The sequence below is a fragment of the Anoplophora glabripennis genome, unplaced genomic scaffold (genome assembly GCF_000390285.2).
Source record: "Anoplophora glabripennis isolate ALB-LARVAE unplaced genomic scaffold, Agla_2.0 scaffold78, whole genome shotgun sequence".
Lineage (NCBI taxonomy): Eukaryota > Metazoa > Arthropoda > Insecta > Coleoptera > Cerambycidae > Anoplophora > Anoplophora glabripennis.
This window is the reverse complement of record NW_019416286.1, coordinates 1,324,330-1,347,526: the sequence shown is the minus strand read 5'-3', so window position 1 is coordinate 1,347,526 and position 23,197 is coordinate 1,324,330. Positions and strand designations below refer to the sequence as shown.

At 33.4% G+C, this 23,197-nt stretch overlaps 1 protein-coding gene across 4 annotated transcripts in view; it reads left to right on the top strand.

Annotated features, from left to right (window-relative positions):
- Window positions 1-2,041: 2,041 nt before the first annotated feature.
- The window catches only part of LOC108907953 (leucine-rich repeat extensin-like protein 5), a 158,495-nt gene continuing 137,339 nt past the window's right edge, over window positions 2,042-23,197 (top strand). For all 4 annotated transcript variants that reach the window (XM_018711824.2, XM_018711823.2, XM_018711822.2 and 1 more), the window contains exon 1: window positions 2,042-2,285. The gene's annotated coding sequence lies outside the window, so the exon portion shown is untranslated. The remainder of the gene's footprint in view (window positions 2,286-23,197) is intronic.

Sequence of the window (23,197 nt, the reverse complement as noted above, 5' to 3'; positions counted from 1 at the left end):
AATTTCTAAACAATTTAGCAATAATCTTTGATCCAGTGGCTTCGTTTTTCCGAGTTCTAAGCTGGAAAAAATTTTCGTATCCATAAGTTATTGGTAACATAGATAAATCAGCGGAAAAGCAGTCGCTCGCACGCGCGAAAAGTGACTCAAAACGCGAAAAGTGGGGCAGAGGGCTTTCGCTCCGAGACTGAATTCGGAGGTTCAATTGAGAAAGTACGAAAAAAATTGCATTATCGTCTTCTAATGGACCAATTTCGATCTTTTTTTTTAATCCGATGTCTCGCTAGCCAAGGAATTCGAATATCGTAATGCCAACTGTCTAATTTGCACATATTTTTAAGTTTATTATTTATACATTAAATATACTGTATATTTTACCCTATGATATTGCATTTTGTCAATGAAAAAATTTGTTTACGTATATATTTCAACACTGAATATAAATATATTTAGTTATAATTATTACAATTATTTAAATAATTTTTGTTTAAATAAATTATTTTTTTTTATCTGGGAATAATTATTTTTTTTAAATACAGATAAAATTAAGAAACAATAGTACTTTAAAATTACAATTTTTGAAAAAAACTAAATTGCAAATTGATAAATGTAATCTACTTGTTTAAAAATAAAAAAGGGAGTGTTAACTTTAAAATTTTTCTGTGGCCGTCCTAATCAAACAATTTCAATTTTTCAAAAACCGTTTGAAAGGTTAAGCGGTCTTTTCTATGTGAAAAAAATTTCATGTATCTACATGCTTTATTTGAGGCTGTGCAACATTTTGAAAATTCGAAATTTTTTTTGAAAACATTTATCAAAAAATTATTTTGCGAAAACTGGAACCGATTTTAATGAAATTTGGTATGTTGATTTTTTATATTCTAAAGTTTTTTTTATCAAAATTATAAGGCCATCAGAGCAATTAAAATATTTTTAAAAAATTATCCAAGAAACTTTTTGCCTTTTTTTCATCAATTATTGCTATTTTCCAACATTGGTAATAAATTTAAACATTTTTAACTTACAGTATATTGTGCAAAAATTTATTCTAAAACTTTTTTCCTCTTCAATATTCTTCCAAAATGCTTAGGTTCCAAGATATAAGTAAAAAACTCGGATAAAATAGGTATTTTTTAAAATTTTTGCAATTTTGAAAATGTTCCGGACCTCGCCCAGATCTAGGGATCTACACTTTTATTATGTGAATTGTACTGAAGGTAATCCAGAAAAAAATTGCTTGCCCCCTCCCACATTCACCTCAAAACAGATCCGCACTGGTCTATTTTTCTTGTTTACTTTGTCGTGATGCCTCAGCTCTACTTTAGCGGCATTTCTGGCGATTTTGAAGTGTAGTGCCTACAACATCGAGTTCTGTTTACATAATTTGCTACGGCTTTGGACATTGGGAGGGGTTTGGAGCTTAGTGAAAAGCTTCAGCGATTGGATTCGAAAGATGCGTGACAATTTTGATTTCCAGCCAGCACCAATTGGAAGTTTTTCGCAAGGGGCTCCATGCGCAGAGACATTTGTTGCATTGACACATCGTGTTTTGAGCTCTTTCGGCTTTACTAGAAACATCCAATTACGAATTCGAAACCTAGTTGATTTTCGAAACTCCTCGCACGAAAATAGCAATCAAACATCTCTGAATCAAAAATCAACTTGTAAACAGAGATTTAACGCAATTCCTTAAAATCTGGGAATAATCTGCGGACCAAAACAAAGAATCGGCGGTCGCCGTGCCCTGCCAAATTACCACGCAGCCCACTTTCGGCGTACCGTCTCGACGACGGCGAGGCGAAGAGCAGAGAGACAGAAGAGCAGCACGTACGTAGTATCTCAGCCACTTCATCTTTAAAGCATCTCCTACACGCCCTGAACTTTCTTACCTCAGCGGACCAGCTGGTTCGCCGACGCTTCGCACCGTCTGCGGGGTACCTGCTCCTCGTGGTCTGCCGCTCGTAGTAACCCCACCACATTCCAGTAGTAGCGTAGTAGTAAGGCGAAACGCGTACGCATAGTCGACTTGATCAGCACTATAGTAACAGTTTGATACGTATTTCTGCATGCTGTAAGCAAAAAAGCAGTGCGGCGCCGGCTACTGTTTATATTTAAATTGCGGCAGGTCTGACAGGTCAGGCGGAGGTGTACCGTACAGAGTGTTTGCTCGCCGACCGCCTGGATGGCGGCTTTGGGTTATTGACAAGTCCTTGGTAATTTTAGTGCCGTCTTCTCTCGAGTTTTGTTGTAGACTTTACGACTTTCAGGGATTGGATATTTCACAAGTAAGTGGAATACGTTTATTTTACGATGTAGTACGTACTCGAAATGATGTATTTACAAATGGAGGGTGCGAGGTGAGACGACGTTTTAACAACGACCAGATACGGGGTGTTTTCAGAATTCGATGCTTTTGATTTAATATATGATATTTTAGTTTTAGCTTTGCAACACGCAAAATTCTTGAAATTCACTTACGTTAAAAATGATTTTAATGATTTGTTTTGGCTCGACCAGTCCTGGAGCGATATACAGGGTGTTTTTAAATGAAAAATGATAAGAGGATTGAAGTAAAAATACCTTATATGAAAGTTGCACCCCTGAGGCGATATACCCTCCTAAAGGAGCGGATTGAAATACACATTTCAATTTTTTTCTTTAACATGAGGAATACTAGAGGCACGAAACTTGGTATGAGCATCCTACTAATAAAGAGGCAACTTTTCAATATTTGTTCAATCATTGGCGTATTTTATAATGGAGTGAAACAGTCAACCCCATTGCAATATTTTATTAGAAATTTTTTATATGACGCTAATTATTTATTTTAAAATATTTATTAGGAAGGCTGATTTATTGCGCAACTTTTTTACCTCTTATAATTTTTCGATAAAACCGATAGTTTTCTAGTAAAAAAATTAGATGCTTCATCGTGCACTAAAGGAGTAATTGCGAAAATTTGTAAAAAAAGTAGGCGGATGTCAAAACAAATAAATTGTTATTTATAATATGAATAAATTGACACTTTCTGTAAATAAGCTGGTAATTTGTTTGATAACTTATGACTATGGGACATGTATTAGGTAAAGTTATTTATCTGAAATAAAATTTAACACAAACGAAAAACAAGAAATGCAAAATTAAATTTAAAGAATATTCTCGACATAATTTCCATTTTGCTGCAAGCATAACCTAATACGTCTATTGAAGTTATAACGCACTCGCACAAATAGTTCTTGGTTATAGCGAAGGTCATCTGCTGCCTGAAATATACTTAAGCGTAGTTCTTCTAAGGAGGCAACATTAGTGGCATAAACAATACTTTTTATGTGTCCCCACAAAAAGAAATCCATAGGCGTTAAGTCAGGTTAAAGTGCAGGCCAACAAACAGGGGCATCACCACCACGACCTATTCAGCGATTCGATTCAAATAATGTTGGAAGATTTTCGTTCAAAAATCTAAGATACTCGGCCGCTCCAAGCCTGTGTGGAAGAATAAAAGGACCTACTAGAGTATTTCCTACAATTCCCATCCAAATGTTTAAACTGAAATTATGTTGACATCTTGAAACAAATATTTCATGAGTATTTTCTTCAGACCATTAAAGGACATTATGAAGGTTTACTGCACCTACTCTAGGAAAATTTGCTTTATCGGTGAAAAGTCTATTCATTAGGAAATTTAAGTCATGCCTGGAAATATTAATGTACCATTGACAAAAATCCACGCGGTTAGGTAAATCAGGGTCATTCAATTCTTGCACGGGTTGATGGTGAAAAGGGTATAAAAGATTTTCATGAGCTACATTCCACTCAAGACTGTGAGAAACTTGCAGTTGCCTGGACACCTGCCTTGTGTTTGTACCACAGTCTCGTTCTAGATGTTCCAATATAGCTTCTTCAGTTTCAACAGTTCGGACATTATGCCTTCTTCCGGCACCCTCACGATTGGGCTGAATTTTACCAGTTTCACGAAGCCTTCTTTCCACCGAGGCCAATGTTTGTCTATGAGGAATCGGTCTGTTTGGATGTCTTTGGTGGTATAATCTTACTGCCGCGTTACTATTTTGTTTTTGGATTCGAAAAACACTTGGAGCATGTCGACATATTCGTCATTGGTATAAATATTATTTGCCATAATTATTCTGATAATAAATTAATCAATTGGTACTAATTATTGGTTGACAAAGAGTCAATTTGTTAATATATAAAATATAAATAACAATTTATTTGTTGACATCCGCCTACTTTATTTTTACAAATTTTCGCTATTACTCCTTTAGTGAACGATGACGCATCTAATTTGCTTCATATAAAAAATTTCTAATAAAATATTGCAATGTGGTTGACTGTTTCATTCCTTTATAAAATACGCCAATGATCGAACAAATATTGAAAGTTGTCTCTTTATTAGTAGGATGCTCATACCAAGTTTCGTGTCTCTAGCATTCCCTATGTTAAAGAAAAAAATTAAAATATTAATTTCAATCCCCTCTTTAAGAGGGTATTGTAATAATTGCAAACTGTTTAATTTACTTTTAATATTAATTTTAATAGAAACAATTTTTTTATTTTTTTTTATAAGTATGTATAATATTATCGAAATTAAATTAAATTACTTATTTGAATTAAGTTCTATTATTATTATTATTAAATTGAAATTATTATAAGAACTATACTTTGATAATTTTTTATATTCAAACCACTCTCATCTCTGGGTCAGTTCTAGTAACAATATAGCACAATTCATCGAAACAACAAAATTAAAACTCGAATCATAAATTAATTATGTCTATATTATAAATTATTAGTTCAATGATGGTTCCAACAATTCCAATATTTCTTGTACTTCTACAAACAATTGTAAACAATAATCCTCAGTTAACACTATTTACGAAATACTAAATTCTAAATTATTTTCATATATAAGTAATCAACTTTATAAAGTAAAAAAAATTTTTTTACATGTACTAAATTTTCAAAATTATTTTGTTTCCATTCTCAAGTTATTACACATATTATTGCATATGCTTGCATGTAATAGTTTATTAATCTAAAATTTCAACACTAAGTTAACTAATTGTAAATTATAACTTTTGACAGTTCCTGTCAAATTAATTTTGTCCTCCAGTGAAACTTCACAATGTCTTTCTACTGTCTATGCATTTGAATATGGCACTATTAAGGTAGGGTCTTTAATATTACATATATTATATTAATTCTCAAATAACTTGAAATGTTCAGAGCTGTCAAATTTGTAACTTATTGTTGATACTTTGATATTGACTTTCACAAATTAATTATGTAAGTACCTTTTTTTTTCTCTTCTTGAGTAGTAGGAGTTGAGTTATTTTCTCACACTGCTAACCAACTAGATACCTGAAGTTTATTTTCATACTCTACTTTTACATTATCGTCTCCTCTATGCATCTACTTGTACTTAATATCCTTTTGATTTTACTATTCTGCTCCACTTACTTCCAACTTTTTTATTCTTCCAATTTGACTTCTCTCACTTTCCTTTTTTTTTGTAACTAGTAGTTTTTCTCCCTTCTTTTGTTTTTTCTTTGATCCTCACTATTCCTGAAGTTCCTTACACCTTCCTTTATATTCTTATAATGTTCTCTTTTTTTCTTCTTCACTTCACTTTACACTTTATTATCTATTATTTACTTTTCTAATATTCTACTGACAAATTTTATATTAATTTCCCTGAATTATTGTTTAATATTTTTATTTTTATTTACATTACCAAAATTTTTTTAACCTATCATTGAATTTTTCTCTGCCATCTCCCTTCACTCTGTCATTATTTGACATTTGTTAATTTTTACTTATATTTAAATTTTAAATTTCAAATTTGTAATTTATCTCAGTATATTAGCTCAGGGGTGCAACTTTTATATAAGGTATTTTTACTTCAATTCTTTTATTTTGGCTCTACATTCACTGGTACCGTTTTTGCTACTTCATTTAAAGACACCCTGTGTATTGCTTAATTTTTTTGACTTGATATGTAAATAATTAAAACAGAGGCCGCTTGATGTAAAATGAAATGGAAATGCAGGTCTTAGTTTCCCTCTTCACTACTTTGCTAGTGCGGACCTTCAGGACTAAAATTAATTTGGTTTGCCTGTTTTATACTGCTATTAGACAGATAACGACTACTCTTTTGACATATTCACCATTATTTGTTGCATTTACAGAGCCGTTCGGTTTAAACGAATATATTTAGGGCATTTTTAAATCAAATTTAAATTATTTCATAAAATGGGCGGAATCTCATGTGCACACAGTCATTCAGGGGACTGTCATTATGTAGTTAGATAGACCTACATAGTAATTCACGATAATTTATTTCCACGATATCTGATCAAACATTTGGTCTATTAATTTATAATTCAAATCCGATTAATACAAATGCATTCATTGTGACGATATCGGAATCGATAATAATGTATGCACCGTAGGAGGTAATTACTTGATTTGCGTAAGAATTTATTCGGAATTGATCAATGAATAATTATTGTTCTCTGTGTACGATATTTCTGAAACAGTGAAAGAGGCGACCTCCAGGTTCTTGTTACGGGCGTTTGCTCCATTCTAGACAGAAAAGACTAGTTTGTGGAATGCTGTCGAAGCCATTATAATCTTATTTGGACATTGCCACCGAGATTAAAGAAATAAAGCATCTCAGTAGTAATTTTTCAATATTCTAAAAAAAAATGGGAGATAATCTTATTGATACGTGTCCAATATTATTACAATTAAAAGGAATTTAGTTGAGTTAAACTTTTGCTACGTTATAAAAGCTGTTAACAGAATTTTAAATCATGTAAATAGGAAAAATTAGCAAAAAGTTCAGTATTCATAAAATAAAAAAGGAAATAAAACTACTTTTCAAACAAAATTATTGGTCACGTGACATGCAATCATTTATGAAGGCTGAAGTTAGCATTGCACGATACGTCTCGCTGTGTAAATATATTATTTAACCTTATATCTGTTTGTTCCATACAGACACCTAGATAAATAATGATGTGGACAAACAAGCTGATAACGCAAGTGTAAAAATGGATGCATGATTATTATTTCCTTCCTTGGAGAGCCTACTATATTTAGATATTGTATCATTTAACATTGCTACATTGCTACTTTTATCTCTCAGTGTATTTTTGTGCTGACTGGCATTGTGGGAAATAGTAACGTCTTTGAAAGTGCAATAGAAAACCTGTGTTTACGATTACAGACGTATTTTGTACAACTATCTGCAACCCAACGTGATATGCATGATTCTATTTGTCTTGCATTATCTGAAATTCAAGACCAACCACGAGTTTTCCTTCTACCAGCTGTAAAATAGTGAATTATGTTGGCTGTGCAATGTCTTCTAATCCATTGGGGCATATTTCTTTCATGTCTTTTCATGACTTGCACTGTAATTCCTTATTTTATCCAAAGTTCTGTTTTGATGATCTTACTTAGGATTTATTAAGTGGTACAAAGTTATGCATTATTTTTATGGAATTCTTCATGTGCTATGTCAAAAATACAGTGACAAAACACTTACACCTTCCCAAATAATTTATGTATAGTCGTATTAGTAAATCAAAATATGCAAAAGTATACAGTAGATTCCATTACATTATAAATGTACATTTTTTGTGTGTCGTGATTTGGAAATATTAATGAATTTAAATAGAAGTTTGAAGGTAATAGCAAAAATATAATTAGAAAACTCTTGTTTTAAAGAAAATACAAAGAAAAATTTTGCTTGTTTAGATCATCTTATCTATAAATATGTATGTGATTATTTATAAAACATGAATCAACCTTTCATAGACCCAAGTTATATAGATTTTAGCAACTTTATTAATTTTTTGTCTCATCTTGTGAATACCCAGGATAAGCAAGTGAATTCTTCTTCTCAGGTACTACCATGGAAGATTGAACTATCAATTCCATATTGCAAAGATGCTTTTTCATTTAACATTTCCTTGTAGGAATACCAAGCGCTGTCTTAGAAAAAACGTTTCAAATCCTTTATTTGCAAGTTCATATGCTTTTTCATTTCCTACTATGTCCTATATCCTGACACTTAATATAGCCTAAATGTTGATATTTGCCAGTTCAGGACGGTTTAATTATTTTTTGGGAATATCTTGATAATAGAAATACTGTTCACATAGTAATTTTTATAAAAAAAAATAAGTACCAGTTAATTATTATCAGAGCGGTATTGGTTTATTCTCTTATCTGTCGAATAAATTAATGTCAGGAGATTATGGTCCATTACATATATCTAAACAAGGAAGAAGCAAATCATTTATGACAGATCTAAGGCGGCTTGAGCCATATTTTTACTCAAAAGTTGGCCGATAAGAAATATTTGATTGAGATAATATTAAAAACATATTTGTAGCTGGTGTATATTTTAGGATCACAAGTAAACATAAAGATGTATTTTCAATTAGGTAATTATTTATTTTGGCTAGACTCTATCAACCTGATAAAGAGATAAAGCGAAATAAATTGCTAGTGGTTAAGTATAGATGTTATATTGTACGTTTATTAATTTTTCCGGATTAATGATGTGTATTATGTATGCAGTTGGAGATCGAGTTGCTTTACATACATATAAAATAACAACCAGACTTCACGACGTGAAAGTCAATAGATATGAATTGTCCAAATTAGGAAAAGCCAATTGTTAGAATCCATACCGAAGAGCAGCCTCCGAGAAATGGTAGAGTCACCATGAAGCGCGATCGAACGTCGACTTTAGTATCTTGCAGATCTATAACCAGAGCAAAAGTCTCTGGCCAGTGAATGTACATGATCCCATTCGAAACAATAATATTGTGTAACAGTTACATAATAGTACCCACAGTAGATGGTACTATGAGAGAAGCTTCCGATAACCACGATTGCCTCTCTGGGTACAGCATCATACATAAAATAGAGCTCGTTAGCATCATGTTTGTACATAATTATCACGCACAATAAAATAGAATTATTTGTTGCACAATATCAACGCAAATGCGGCGTATAAACAGTATCGTATTAGTCAGTCTCACTGCTCCAAGCATTAGTCATCTGTTTAGTTAACAAGTGCGCCACAGTCTGCTGAAATTAATTTAAATTTAATTGAAAACATAGTAATTTTTCAATTAGCCTTTACAGGAATTGTTTATAGTTGCGTTACCGTAATCCACATTCTCGTTGCTCTTTTTGTAAGGAGTAATTCTGTTTAAAGAGCTGTTATTAGCGGAATGAGTAATCTCATTCATTAAATTAAACAAATCGAGCTTTACCGCATTGTTTAGTTGCTTTAACGAAATGAAAATATAAATAATGTGATATCTATACAATAACAATAATATAATTTTATCGGTTGAGTTGATTCTGAAAATTGAAGAACGTATCCAATTACTTGCGTGTAGTTTTTAGTGTACTTGTAAGCCAAATACAGCGAATGTTTTGAACTATCGAATAATTGATGTATTGATAAAATATGTGTTTGCAATAAATAATACATGATTATTAAAAGCTTTAATCTTTGAGTCCTACTACACGTACTGGTTAGGTCCCGATCCTGGTTCCTGAACTGCAAGTCACCAAGGTCGACGTTCAATCACACGCCTTGATGGGTCCCCAAAGGCCCTATAGTGAAGTCCACCTTAGGTCTGGATAATTTTACCCATCTCTGTATTGCAGTCGCTTGGAACGGGTGACGGACTTGTACTCTGGAGTGGTAGTGTGGTTTTCTATTACGATTTCCCCGTTTTCGGAGAAGCTTATATTTTCTGAAATTCGAAACTGTGGCGATTTTTTCAACTTTACAGCGCGTCGTCGGCTGCTGTTGTGCCGACATTATCGGTCTCCTGCAATATCTGCTGCGGTATTTGGGGCGGCTGGGAGATTTGATACGGAAATTTTCAAAACATACCTAAAACCTACCATACCTAAACAACCTTCTGCTTCTCGTGGAGGGCAGTTTGGATCGTCTCGAACAGCTTCTTTTTGCTTTATCATGTTCGCGCGAAATTCGAAATATATAACCAATAATTTACAGATTTGTTTCGATATGGGAACCTAGACTTAACATACGGACAACTAATAAATATATCATGTTTGTATATGGTTAAACAATGTGTGTGTGTGTGTGTGTATACTATAAGATGATAAAGCGGTGATAACGGGTGCTGACGCATTTTTACAGATACCCTAATGTCGTCTAATTTCCTCTTGGCCCGATACAGATAATACCCATCGAATGCTTATCATATTCGGAGTCTACTACAATCATTATTTCATAGAAACTATGTCTAATTTTAGAACAGTTCCTAACGGGGAATATTTTTTTATAAACGATGAGCAATGGAAAATTATTATCGTTTACCAGATAGTAAGATTAGATATAATTGTAAATATAGTAAGAGATAACTAGTTATTACCTAATGGCTACATTTTGGGCAATGGATCTAAGGGCAATTTATTTTACATAGTTTTGTCAAAGATAGAAAATATGCACTGAAAATGTAGTGGTATCATGAATGTGAATTTTTATGAAATCAAGATCTGTTCTATATTAGTAATGAAATTCTTCTAAAACTGAAATAACACATAATCCTACTAGCTTTTTGCTATTTGTCGTTGTGGAATATCAATTACATTGTTAAATATACTGAAAAGATGCATGTTCTTAAAAGTTTTCAATAAAATGGTTGCTGGACAACAAAAAAAAACTACACTGAAAAAAGTATTTGGATCAAATGAGCAGATAGTTTTAAATGGAATTATTTGCCGTAAGTGTTATTTTATTCCATTCAAATGTGTATACTTTCGTCAAACTATGTGAAATATTTGCTGTAATCTATAATTTTTCTAAGATCTATTATTTGCAAATATATATAATTTAATTCAAATCTTTTATAGTTTTGAAATTTATTATCTCGGACTTTAGCTACAATTTCTCTTAAAGTTCATTATAGACTGCAAACATATTTGTTTCAGAACTAAGTTCCTTAAAATATATTTATATATTTAAAAATTTTAAATATATTTATATATTTAAAATTTAGTATTAATGTAGGAATGATTCAAGACAAATTAGTACAGGCATTCTGGCAACAGAATGGTCCAAAATGAACATAAACTGACGCTAAGAATATTCCGCGATCGTTATTGTTTGGCAATATTTTCTTAAAGCTTGAATTTTTTGACGAATTTACAAAAAAAAATGAACTTGCTAAATGCCCTGGGAGCAGATAGGATTTAAAAAAAAATTTCACGCCTTTAATTATTAACTTTTTGTGGTGCCGTTTTCAGCAATGTTTAAAGGGAGAATTGAAGTTTCTTAAAACAAATCGTGATGTTACTAGCATTAAAACAGCATCCCTGAATCCACCGCCAAACGCGAGATGAAATTGCGGCTATGGACCGGAGCTCGCGGCTCGGTGGTGGGGGGAGAGAGATGAGATGTTGCCAAAAATATTGCCAAACAATAACGATCGCGTTTACAACGGGAGCTATTCCATTCATTAATTAAGCCATATATAGCGATTACTTTGGAGCGATATTTCAACAATTTAAATTGAAAAAATGATCAGGTAAACGGGTCTGCATGAAACTAGAACACTTCACGAAAAGAACGAGCCTTGCTGAATGCTGCGCGACACCCCCAATTGATAGAAATTATTAAAAAAAATTCCCATTTTTAATAACAATTGCTATTACATAAAAAGTTTTCAATATTTTTCTTCCAAATTTGAACCATAATTTTATCCCTTCGAAACGCTTAGTTTACACAATGGTAGAAATTGATATTTCGCAAATTGTTAAAGCTATTAAATAATTAACAAATGGCTTATTTTAGTGTTTTTTTTGCAATAACTCAATAACTATTTATTCGATTTTGACGTGCGACCATTCAAATTAAAGGGATTTTTAGCGCCGATATCTTGTAGAAATTACATTGTTTTAAATGCAGAAGTTCTATATTAAAAATTAATAAAACCTGTTTTTTCACCTGTTTATTGCTTATAAAAAATTAACGCTGACTTTTTTTTTGCGGCACGAACCATAATCTGATTCACCAACACGATCCATACCTTTTTATCATGGAATATTCTTACAGTCAGTTTTTGAGGGTGATCCTACTGTAATGCCTGTACTAAATGTAGCATATTATAATCAAACTAATGTTTTCTTGAAAGAAAATTGTAGGCCACAGAATGGCGTAGGTGGGAAATAGCACGATAGATGGAGCCAGCACTTACGCGTGTATACACATCTTCTTGTGAATAAAGACACTAAAGCAGCTGGATCGTTTTCAAACAACATAGTGATGAGGTCCATTAATAAGTCCCGAACCGACCTATGTCCGGTTGGTTAAACTTACGAACGATGTTGTACTAGGTGTTGTGAGTTTGAAACAAAATATTTTTTATCTCTGATAAATATTTATATCCAAATATATTCTTAAAATAAGTATATACAATCACTTGACCAAAACTATTCAAATTGTATATTAAACAAACGGTGAGCAAGTCATGTATCGGGTGCAGCCCCGTTTGTACTAAGTTCGCCGTTAATTACAAGCCAGTTATTTCTGAAACAAGATACGAGGAAGTGCTTCGGCTCATGTAAGTGACATCGCACGACAACTCGCGCAATAAAATAAAACTGAATGAGACGAGCGGGCTATGCAGACGTTCCCCGGGTTTAATAAAAATTGGAAATGAATTGCAGGCGAGCTGGCAACGAATCCGACTAGCCGCTGCAGGTATTTATACAGAGCGCCAATGACCTCTGGTGTATTTATGCAAGCCGACTGTTTTTCATTTGTAAAAGCGTACATAATTCCGCTGAGTGGGTAAAAATAGTAGTGACTGATCCCGGGTTGCCAGCGCAGGTAGCTTATAGCTAGACATACGTTTTCGCCAAAAGGACGACGCCTGTCATTTTACTTTTTACGCTTGCCAAAATCATGTCTTACTTTCTGATGTGAGTCCAATAAAAGGGAAAAGCAAATCCCTTTTAGTGGCACACTCATAATCTTCTTCCAAATGTTCTTCCTCGAGGGATCATAAAAATCACTTCAGTTATAGTATTGGTGGAATATGAGTCCTCATGAGTCCTTTCACTGTGACCATCCTCAAATATATTGATGATCCCCATGATCTTAGAGTTCCTTTTCTAAATGAGGCTCCACAACTTTGATAGTAGCTCTTTCATATAGCTTTCGAGTTTTCTTTTCCAAACACTAAACAGCGCACTCTTCATAGGTCTTCATACTCTCACAGCAGTTAAACACCCGTCTCCCCTTCTTCCTGGCAGAACCTGCAGACGTTGTCTTCTACCAAATCAATATTACTCACACCCTTAACAGTTTTATTGTTGTTCTTATTGATCTGCAACCTTAGTATTCAAAGCCTCTGTTCTTGCCACCATATTTACGCCTTATCCTGGTCCATAAACAACCAAAAATTCATATTAACTGTCACACTTGACTTAGTGCAAAATAGAAAAAAATTGCATTTTTTGTGTAGTAGTTTTTGTGTACCAAGAAGATAAATTTGTCTTGGAAAGTTGGCATCCCTGGCCGCACCCGTTAATTACGTGAATCGTCTCCTCGGCCGACCGCCAGGTCTCTCGCAGGCCTGGAGGTGGACATCATCTCCTGCTGGACTCCCGACGCCCGTCCACGAAAATAGACGCGACGTACTACAAAAAACATTCATGGGAAGAACGTTCTCATGACGGAATGTATTTTTATTTTTGGCGCTAGTTCCCACCTTTGCAGATTATACGGTTGTGGGTGTGCATGTGACATAGTTGTCGGGCCAATTTTATAAATAAACAACGCATGGGTTAAACAGAATTGGATAATACCATAACCATTAAAGTTTTGAAGGCTATTTATAAGTATAGTAAATACAAAATGCATGGAATTTACTTTTCACTTGGAGTACTACATTCTTAGTACAAATCTGGCATGATATTCAAATTATCGTCATATATTCTTTCTTCTGTACTTAAACCTTTATTTTATCAAACTGAATAACGTTTTTAATATCTGAAATTATTGTCATCTATTCACACTCGTAGTTATTAGAGGTAAAGCCTCAAAAATAGAACCAGATAAATTTACGTTTTGTATGAATGGTTGAGTTCTTTGAAATACCGTGGAACGCATTGATTCAAACACATAAACATGAAGATCGGAACAAATATTGTGTTAAAATAAATTCCATTGACTGAAAGAAATTAAAAATACACAACACAACGCGCTACGCATAAACGACAGACAGTTTCAAGTTAACGAAAAATCCAGAGAAGCATTAAAAATTGCTATTGGATGAGCACAGCTTCATTTGATGAATGACGTGGGTAAAAAAAATGTCAAGGTATATTGAAAACGATAATACGTATCACAAAACGGGTTCTAGAATTGGATTTGGTGTTATTTATTGGACTTGAGGAAATACTTAGTGTAGTAGAAAAACAATAAACGTTCGGGGTAGGCCAAATGACTTTCCACACTAATTGTCTTATTCGAAAAGATACGTAAAACCAAAAAATCAATTCGTTTAGTAGTTTTGAACTGGAACTTGATTATCGGGCAATGTGACAACGGCGCGGCAGTTTATTAACACGAGGTACTAAGGTGTCCAGCAACCACCAATACGCAATTCAGTTGGTGTCTGGATTTGACCGTGTCGGAGTGTTTTTTGCGTACTACTATTTCCTTTTCTTGAGGTGTTTTCCAGCGAGTGCGCGAAAATTGCATTCGAAGGTGTAGTGCGTGTATTGAAAATGGTGGTAGACATTTTGAGCATATGTTGTAGTTTGTTTTGTACTTTTGCGTTTAAAAATTACTGGAATTTTGCTTTTTGGTAAGTAGGTACCTAAATTATTTTTAATACGTATGATTATTTGGACAAAGTAAATCTTTGGGTACTTTTTATATTTTTCAAACACGTAAATTGAACAGTTAGTTCCTGTTTTAAGAGATTCATAATTACTAAAATTCGAGCTAAAATTTAAGCACAACAGTGTCTTCGTACTACAAAATCAATGCATTTTATTTTATTTATTTAAAAACAATTCACTAAACGTTTCACAATAACAGCTGTTTACATTTTTTCCGTAGGACAAGTCTGCTGCGTGCACACGTGATATGCATAAGCGCTGTAGTCATGTTGTCATGAAACTCCCCGATACTAATACTCGCTGTATTTTGAAAACTGTTAATCTTACTCCCCTGTAATATACAACTTTTTTGTTCGTTTATGATTACTCTATCTCATACTGAATAAATGGCAGTCAAACTTCTTACACTCTGTATAGATAATTCGTATTAGTGTGTTTAGTAAACTTTATTAATGATCTATCTCCACCATTCAATGACAATAGAATAAGTAAGACAACGATGGTAAAGAAGTACACTAAGGTTTTTTTGAAATCGATACTAAACATACAATATTCATTTACACCTCTCTTCTACTTCGTCCGAAGCAGAAATCAAAGAACTAGAATAATCGGTTTAGATTTGTTAGCAGATAATCATTTCTTTAAAGATTTTAGACGTGTTATGGGGCTTAAACACTACTCGAACCAAATCATTCTTTAACAAATAGAACCATCATTATTTCAGTGATGACTGTGAAAGGTGCACGCGGAATACTTTAATGATTTAGAATGAACTGAAGGTATGCATGACTCAGTGATAAGTTTACTCACTGTTGTAGCGTTCGTAGTATAGTAGAACAGTTCTGCTTGTTCACCACATTCGTTGTTGCTATGGGAAATTAAGGTTATCTTTTTTATCGATTGACTTACCTACGAAACGCTGATGCTGATAAAAGAGATAATTCACTGTACAGTAACTGTATGGCAATTCCCTTATGCTCTATCAGTCATGGCCCTTCAAACCAATTTTCCAGTTTTTGGTAATAAATAACACGATCTGAGATAACTAACGCGACGTTGTGGAACGTGTGCAATATCGGCGTAACTTAAAAATTTGTATTGGTACTTACCTATTTTACAATGCATTTTAAATCTAGAAGCACAATCAAATCTTATTTTTTTTGCTGAAATTTAATTGTGCTTTGAACGCTGATTTAATTTATTGAAAAATACACAACAAATTAAAGAAAAATGAAATTTCTCTCTCTCTTTTGAGACACAATGTCTATTAAAAGTACAATTTTAAAAGTTAACAGCACGAAATTTATGTATAGTGCCACTAGTTGAAATTTTCAATTTATTTAAGTGTTTCAATATCAGTTCCACTGTCAGCGTGGAAGGTGGCGATATCCTATTCAAGCAATGGCCAGTGTGACTGAATGCATCTGGGTGTTTTAAGTATTCAGCAACTCTTTGGGGAATTGTTGCAAAACTGTTTATGCCAGCTGGTTTATTGTGCACCTACCGTCATTATAGTAAATGAAAAATCTATTATGTTTTACTTGTTTGGGTCCCAATTGTAAATACTTATGATAAATTTCATATCCGTTGCACTCTAATCTCAGNATGAATGACGTGGGTAAAAAAAATATCAAGGTATATTGAAAACGATAATACGTATCACAAAACGGGTTCTAGAATTGGATTTGGTGTTATTTATTGGACTTGAGGAAATACTTAGTGTAGTAGAAAAACAATAAACGTTCGGGGTAGGCCAAATGACTCTTCCACACTAATTGTCATATTCGAAATGATACGTAAAACCAAAAAATCTATTCGTTTAGTAGTTTTGAACTGGAACTTAATTATTTAAATACCAAACTACTACTAGCCACCCAACTAGCCAATTTTAAATATATTTTTTCTATTTAAGCGAATTTTTTAACCTCACTTTATCAAACTTTATTTCACTTTATTTCACTTTATAAAATCAATTTGTCACAAATTGAAGGCTGAAGCTTTACTGATTTCTTTTATAAATAATTAATTTCGTTTAAACAAATATGTATAATATAACATAATACTTATTTGAAATTCCTTTTTTTTTTACAGCATAGAAAGGTGAAAAAACATGAGATATTCAAATTCAAATATCTCGGAAACTATTTTTCGTATCTTGATCCAACTACAAAAGTTGGTCACAATTTAGCAGACATCTTTCTAAATTTTTGAAATATCAAGGTGGGGAGTTTTACACTAGACACCTTGTATGCCCAAACAAATATGTTTATGTAAATATGATGAAAAAAAAAAACGTCATACTCAGTTTTGAAAACAAAAACAGATCGATTTTCGAAACTAATTACTTATTGAAGTGTGTAGTGTGTATGTATAGTGAGGTGTATTTTTTATTCGTCTGTTTTTTTAGTGTGGGACTTTTGTTGGGTAAAACTAGTTCCTGTTCCTGTTGGCGGTTTATTAACACGAGGTACTAAGGTGGCCAGCAACCACCAATACGCAATTCAGTTGGTATCTGGATTCGACCGTGTCGGAGTGTTTTTTGCGTACTACATTCGAAGGTGTCGTGCGTGTATTGAAAATGGTGGTGGACATTTTGAGCATATGTTGTAGTTTGTTTTGTACTTATGCGTTTAAAAATTATTGGAATTTTGCTTTTTGGTAAGTAGGTACCTGAATTATTTTTAATACGTATGATTATTTGGACGTCGTGAATCTTTGGGTACTTTAATTACAGATTTTTCAAATTCATAATTTGATTAAAAGTTCTTGTTTTAAGAGATTCATAATTACTAAAATTCGAGCTAAAATTTAAGCACAACACTGTCTTCGTACTACAAAATCAATACATTTTATTTTATTTATTTAAAAACTGGAAAACAATTTACTAAACGTTTCACAGTAATGTTTACATTTTTTCCGTAGGACAAGTCTGGTATGCATAAGCGCTGTAGTCATGTTGTCATGAAACTCCCCAATACTAATACTCGCTGTATTTTGAAAACTGTTAATCTTACTCCCCTGTAATATACAACTTTTTTGTTCGTTTATGATTACTCTATCTCATACTGAATAAATGGCAGTCAAACTTCTTACACCCTGTATAGATAATTCGTATTAGTGTGTTTAGTAAACTTTATTAATGATCTATCTCCACCATTCAATGACAATAGAATAAGTAAGACAACGATGGTAAAGAAGTACACTAAGGTTTTTTTGAAATCGATACTAAACATACAATATTCATTTACACCTCTCTTCTACTTCGTCCGAAGCAGAAATCAAAGAACTAGAATAATCGGTTTAGATTTGTTAGCAGATAATCATTTCTTTAAAGATTTTAGACGTGTTATGGGGCTTAAACACTACTCGAACCAAATCATTCTTTAACAAATAGAACCATCATTATTTCAGTGATGACTGTGAAAGGTGCACGCGGAATACTTTAATGATTTAGAATGAACTGAAGGTATGCATGACTCAGTGATAAGTTTACTCACTGTTGTAGCGTTCGTAGTATAGTAGAACAGTTCTGCTTGTTCACCACATTCGTTGTTGCTATGGGAAATTAAGGTTATCTTTTTTATCGATTGACTTACCTACGAAACGCTGATGCTGATAAAAGAGATAATTCACTGTACAGTAACTGTATGGCAATTCCCTTATGCTCTATCAGTCATGGCCCTTCAAACCAATTTTCCAGTTTTTGGTAATAAATAACACGATCTGAGATAACTAACGCGACGTTGTGGAACGTGTGCAATATCGGCGTAACTTAAAAATTTGTATTGGTACTTACCTATTTTACAATGCATTTTAAATCTAGAAGCACAATCAAATCTTATTTTTTTTGCTGAAATTTAATTGTGCTTTGAACGCTGATTTAATTTATTGAAAAATACACAACAAATTAAAGAAAAATGAAATTTCTCTCTCTCTTTTGAGACACAATGTCTATTAAAAGTACAATTTTAAAAGTTAACAGCACGAAATTTATGTATAGTGCCACTAGTTGAAATTTTCAATTTATTTAAGTGTTTCAATATCAGTTCCACTGTCAGCGTGGAAGGTGGCGATATCCTATTCAAGCAATGGCCAGTGTGACTGAATGCATCTGGGTGTTTTAAGTATTCAGCAACTCTTTGGGGAATTGTTGCAAAACTGTTTATGCCAGCTGGTTTATTGTGCGCCTACCGTCATTATAGTAAATGAAAAATCTATTATGTTTTACTTGTTTGGGTCCCAATTGTAAATACTTATGATAAATTTCATATCCGTTGCGCCCTAATCTCACGGTAACTACAGGTTTCTTTTTACTGGAGGCTTTCAACTGAGCCTAGTTGCACTAAATGTTTTTGGCGACACCTCGAGTATGGTTACTCTAGTCTGTCTTTTTAGGCTTTGCTTTGCCTAGTACTGGTTTCAAGATCTCCTGTGAGTACCTGAAATATGGAAGCTTCTTGGAGCTTGTGGATATCCATAATTTGGAAACCTTTTAGGAGCCTGCGTAGGTTTCCTATTTTGGAAGCTTCTATCATACATAAATAAAATTTTACAGCAATTCGTCTGTGCACTATTGCACTATTTCAATTGCGTGCACGTAAATAACATTTTTGGTGAACCTGTGTTTCCTCTATTTGCGGAAAATAAGAACCTTTCAATCGAGCCCGCCTCTGCTTGACTGCGAAGGCGTTGTAAGTCATACTAATTATCAGGTATGCAAAGTACGGCTAGGTAAGTACGGCTTGTATCTATTTGCATATGCGCAACCATGCATTTTTAGGAAACTACTAATTACAGGAATAAAAATGCACGTGTCCAATGGAAAATACGAATTGCATATTGTTTAATTTTGTTGATGCGTAGCAATTTCTGCGACGTATAGTTTCAATTACAATTTTATGTATAAACATGACACATGATAGATAGTATGCATTGAAAAATATGTAAAAGATTATGTAACTGTAAAAGAAAGGACTGTTCTATGGGAAATTAAGTCAGTTCTGGTATTTAGGGTAATACTAGTTTTTTATTACTCACTACTCTGCTAGTCATGATCTCATTTCCTGTTAAATAGTTGCTAATTTATTCATTTGTCAGGGATTTCATACGCTTCAGCGATGTCCGCAAAATACGGGAACAGTTTCCAAACATTTCCTTTCAGAAAAGTAAGGGTACTATAACAGGAACATTAGGAACTATAAAACATCCTATAAGTAAACTCTTTTGTTAAGAAAATTGCTTTAGAATTATTTTTCGATTTTTTTGTGACTGGTACGTTTATTTTAATAAAATTGAAGACATATATTTTTTTTCAAATTCTGTTGCGAATCAAATGAACTCTTGAATGGGGCTCTTTGGTATACCATTCCAGTGAATTTATACTATTACTTATATCTCAAAAAATGGGATACCTACTCTGTGTTTCAAAATTATGCCGTTTAGGTGATAAGTCCTAAAGGATCACGATCCTTGTTATCGGAATAATATCCACCCTGTATAGCAGTGGAAAACATCCTCCATACTGTGAATTAAATTATCTTCTGCGAATTGATGAGTTTTAACAATTCTGACCTAGCTGAGCCAATGTAGTTTAATAGCAATTGCGGGTCTGTAACAATGTAAATTGATGCCATTGTTTTTTTATGTTCCCCAACAATTTCCGTTTCATAAAGTACCGCAGGTCAAGGCCGGCCATTCCGAACCACAACTTTGTTTAATTTACGAACCACTTGTGATACCAACAAATTAAAACCATATTCGCAAGGTTAATGCAAATTGTGGCGTATGTACGCTGGCTTTTTTTAAGACACACCGGTAACAGAGTTTTCAGAAGATAGCAATTGAAGGTTGTCATTGACAGTACATTAGTTTGCTGAAGGATAAGTAATTCAGATTGAGGAATTTCCGGAAACCAGAATCGCTAATGTAAATATTTTCACTACGGGTTACAACAGAGGCGGAATTTAAAAATAAATCAGAAATAGGTTAATATTACTTTAGGGAAATCAATCGAGACAACTAATTCTAATTATAAAAGAATTTTAGATGCATTAATTGGTTTATTTCAAGACTGATCGATTCTCTTCTGAAATCAGTTTATAGAATCAGTTGAAATTTTTCCGTTCAGTACCATTTTTATATATTTAAATAAATAATTTCCCTGGGAAGCAGCATCAAGGCTTTGCTTTTTTAACGATAACGACTTGGTTATAAAAGAAAAGCGGTGAAATTAATTTTACAGTGACAGTATGTTCAAAAACGATGTTTGTCTATATGTCAGCAATTCCAACACCCAATAAATGTAACTGATCCATTGATAACGCAAGTTAGCAAATGCAATTTCGCATTCGTATGCAGTTTTTTATTGTCCTAAGGAAAATTATACGTCCGAAGCGTAATCGTTTAGCATAATGGCACAATATGTAAACGATTCTCAATTAATGCTATAAAACTATAATTAAAATATAATGTGAATGGAATACTTAAATAGTTGGTATGCCCAAGAGTATCTGAATAGTCGTGCAGCTGGTCTCATGTTTTGACACAGTTGGCGAGTGGACAATCATTGTTAGAAAATTTCTTAGTAATTCAAAAGTTCTATTTTAAATTTCACATAAGATATGTAGAACTGATAAGACGTTCTTTTCCACCTTCGCTTATCTATTTTCCACGTCAACTTTTCCTTCTTTTAGTTTTCATATCAAGGTTGATGTTTCTCCCAGCCATCTGTCTTTATCTTCTTCCAATTTCTCTTTTTACTATTTTTTTATGAAGGCTTCATGAAGGTGTTGACCAGTATGCATTTATTTAAATACTGATACTATGAATGGAAATTTTGTTTTTTTTTCGTACCTCTCATCCTATTCATGAGGTGGAGGCTTTCTAATCTTTATATGGTTGGTGCAACCATAGACAATATAGCTGGGCGAAACTATATTGTCTGTGGTGCAACTGAAATATCGATTAAATAATTTCACGATCTATAATAGTGTAAAACCAAATAGCTTGTTGATGTATTGATGCATTAATTTGAGCTCATATATAATTTATTTCTTTGTATCCTAATTCCCATTATTAACTCTGTGGAATACTATCTGATGGAAGTCAGATGATAAGACTCAGAGAGATCGTAGAGCCATACATCAAGTATATATCTTTGACACTCTCGTTTGTTTTGTAGTTAGCTGACAAATACGAACGTGTTAAATAAGACTGTGATGCAAAATGGTAACAATGGCAACTTTAGTTCCTCAAGAATATTATGACGTAATAATTGGAAACAGAAGTAGTTTTATAATCTCTCCAAAGACTTCGTGACACATGATCAGTTCGTAAAACAATATCTTGAAATCGAGGAAGAAGTTCTCTATGAGTACTTGAGAAGTTGCCCATTGGTTAGGGCTGTTGAGCAAAAAATTTGTAGTGAATTTTATGTGAAAACCACTTTTGATTTGCCTTCAGTCATCATATGGAGGGTTTACTTTTCGCACTTCCACACTTCGAATGTCCCACAGTGTTGGATAGATCATAGCACTTTCATTTCTTGGCCTCCGGACCTCACACTGATTGACTTGTTTTTTTTGTGGAGATACTTGAAGAGCTTGGTATATGTACGTACCAATTCATAGTACACAAAACCTAGTGCATGTAAGTCATCAATGCCACAAACATAAACAGCGGAATAAGTATATTCCCAAACACGAAGATCTTTGTTTGATTAAAACTTTGTCTCCAATGTAACAGACAAATCATAATTTTTGCTAAAGAACTTCATGCACAGATGAACATTTCTCCGTTTCTCCACCCTGTACAACCAAAGTCCATCAAACGCTGGCAGAGGGACATTTTAGAAACAGTTTTCGTGAGGCGACGAATCTCAATGGCTTCTGCAAAAAACTAGGAGTCTTCGAGCCTGCAAAAATAACACGCAGTACTCGGTGTACGTACCAAATAACATTAGACAGTCAATAATTTATCGATTCCTGTTACCATATTCGTGTTGCGAGGTAATGTGTTCAGCAAAAGATCATATTCAATTTTATGCTCTAGGAATGTCAACAGAAGGTCGGCGACCCCGCTGAGCCACGCTACGCCTCAACTTGTAATACGTGATGTCATTGCGACCAAATTGTATTACATTACCTAGTAATTTATTTACTGGTGGACGGGTTTGCGATAACAATTGTCCTTATTAACAGGAGTATCAATTATCCTGCATTGAAGGCATGATTGAAAATAATTATAATGCACTTCTGTTACG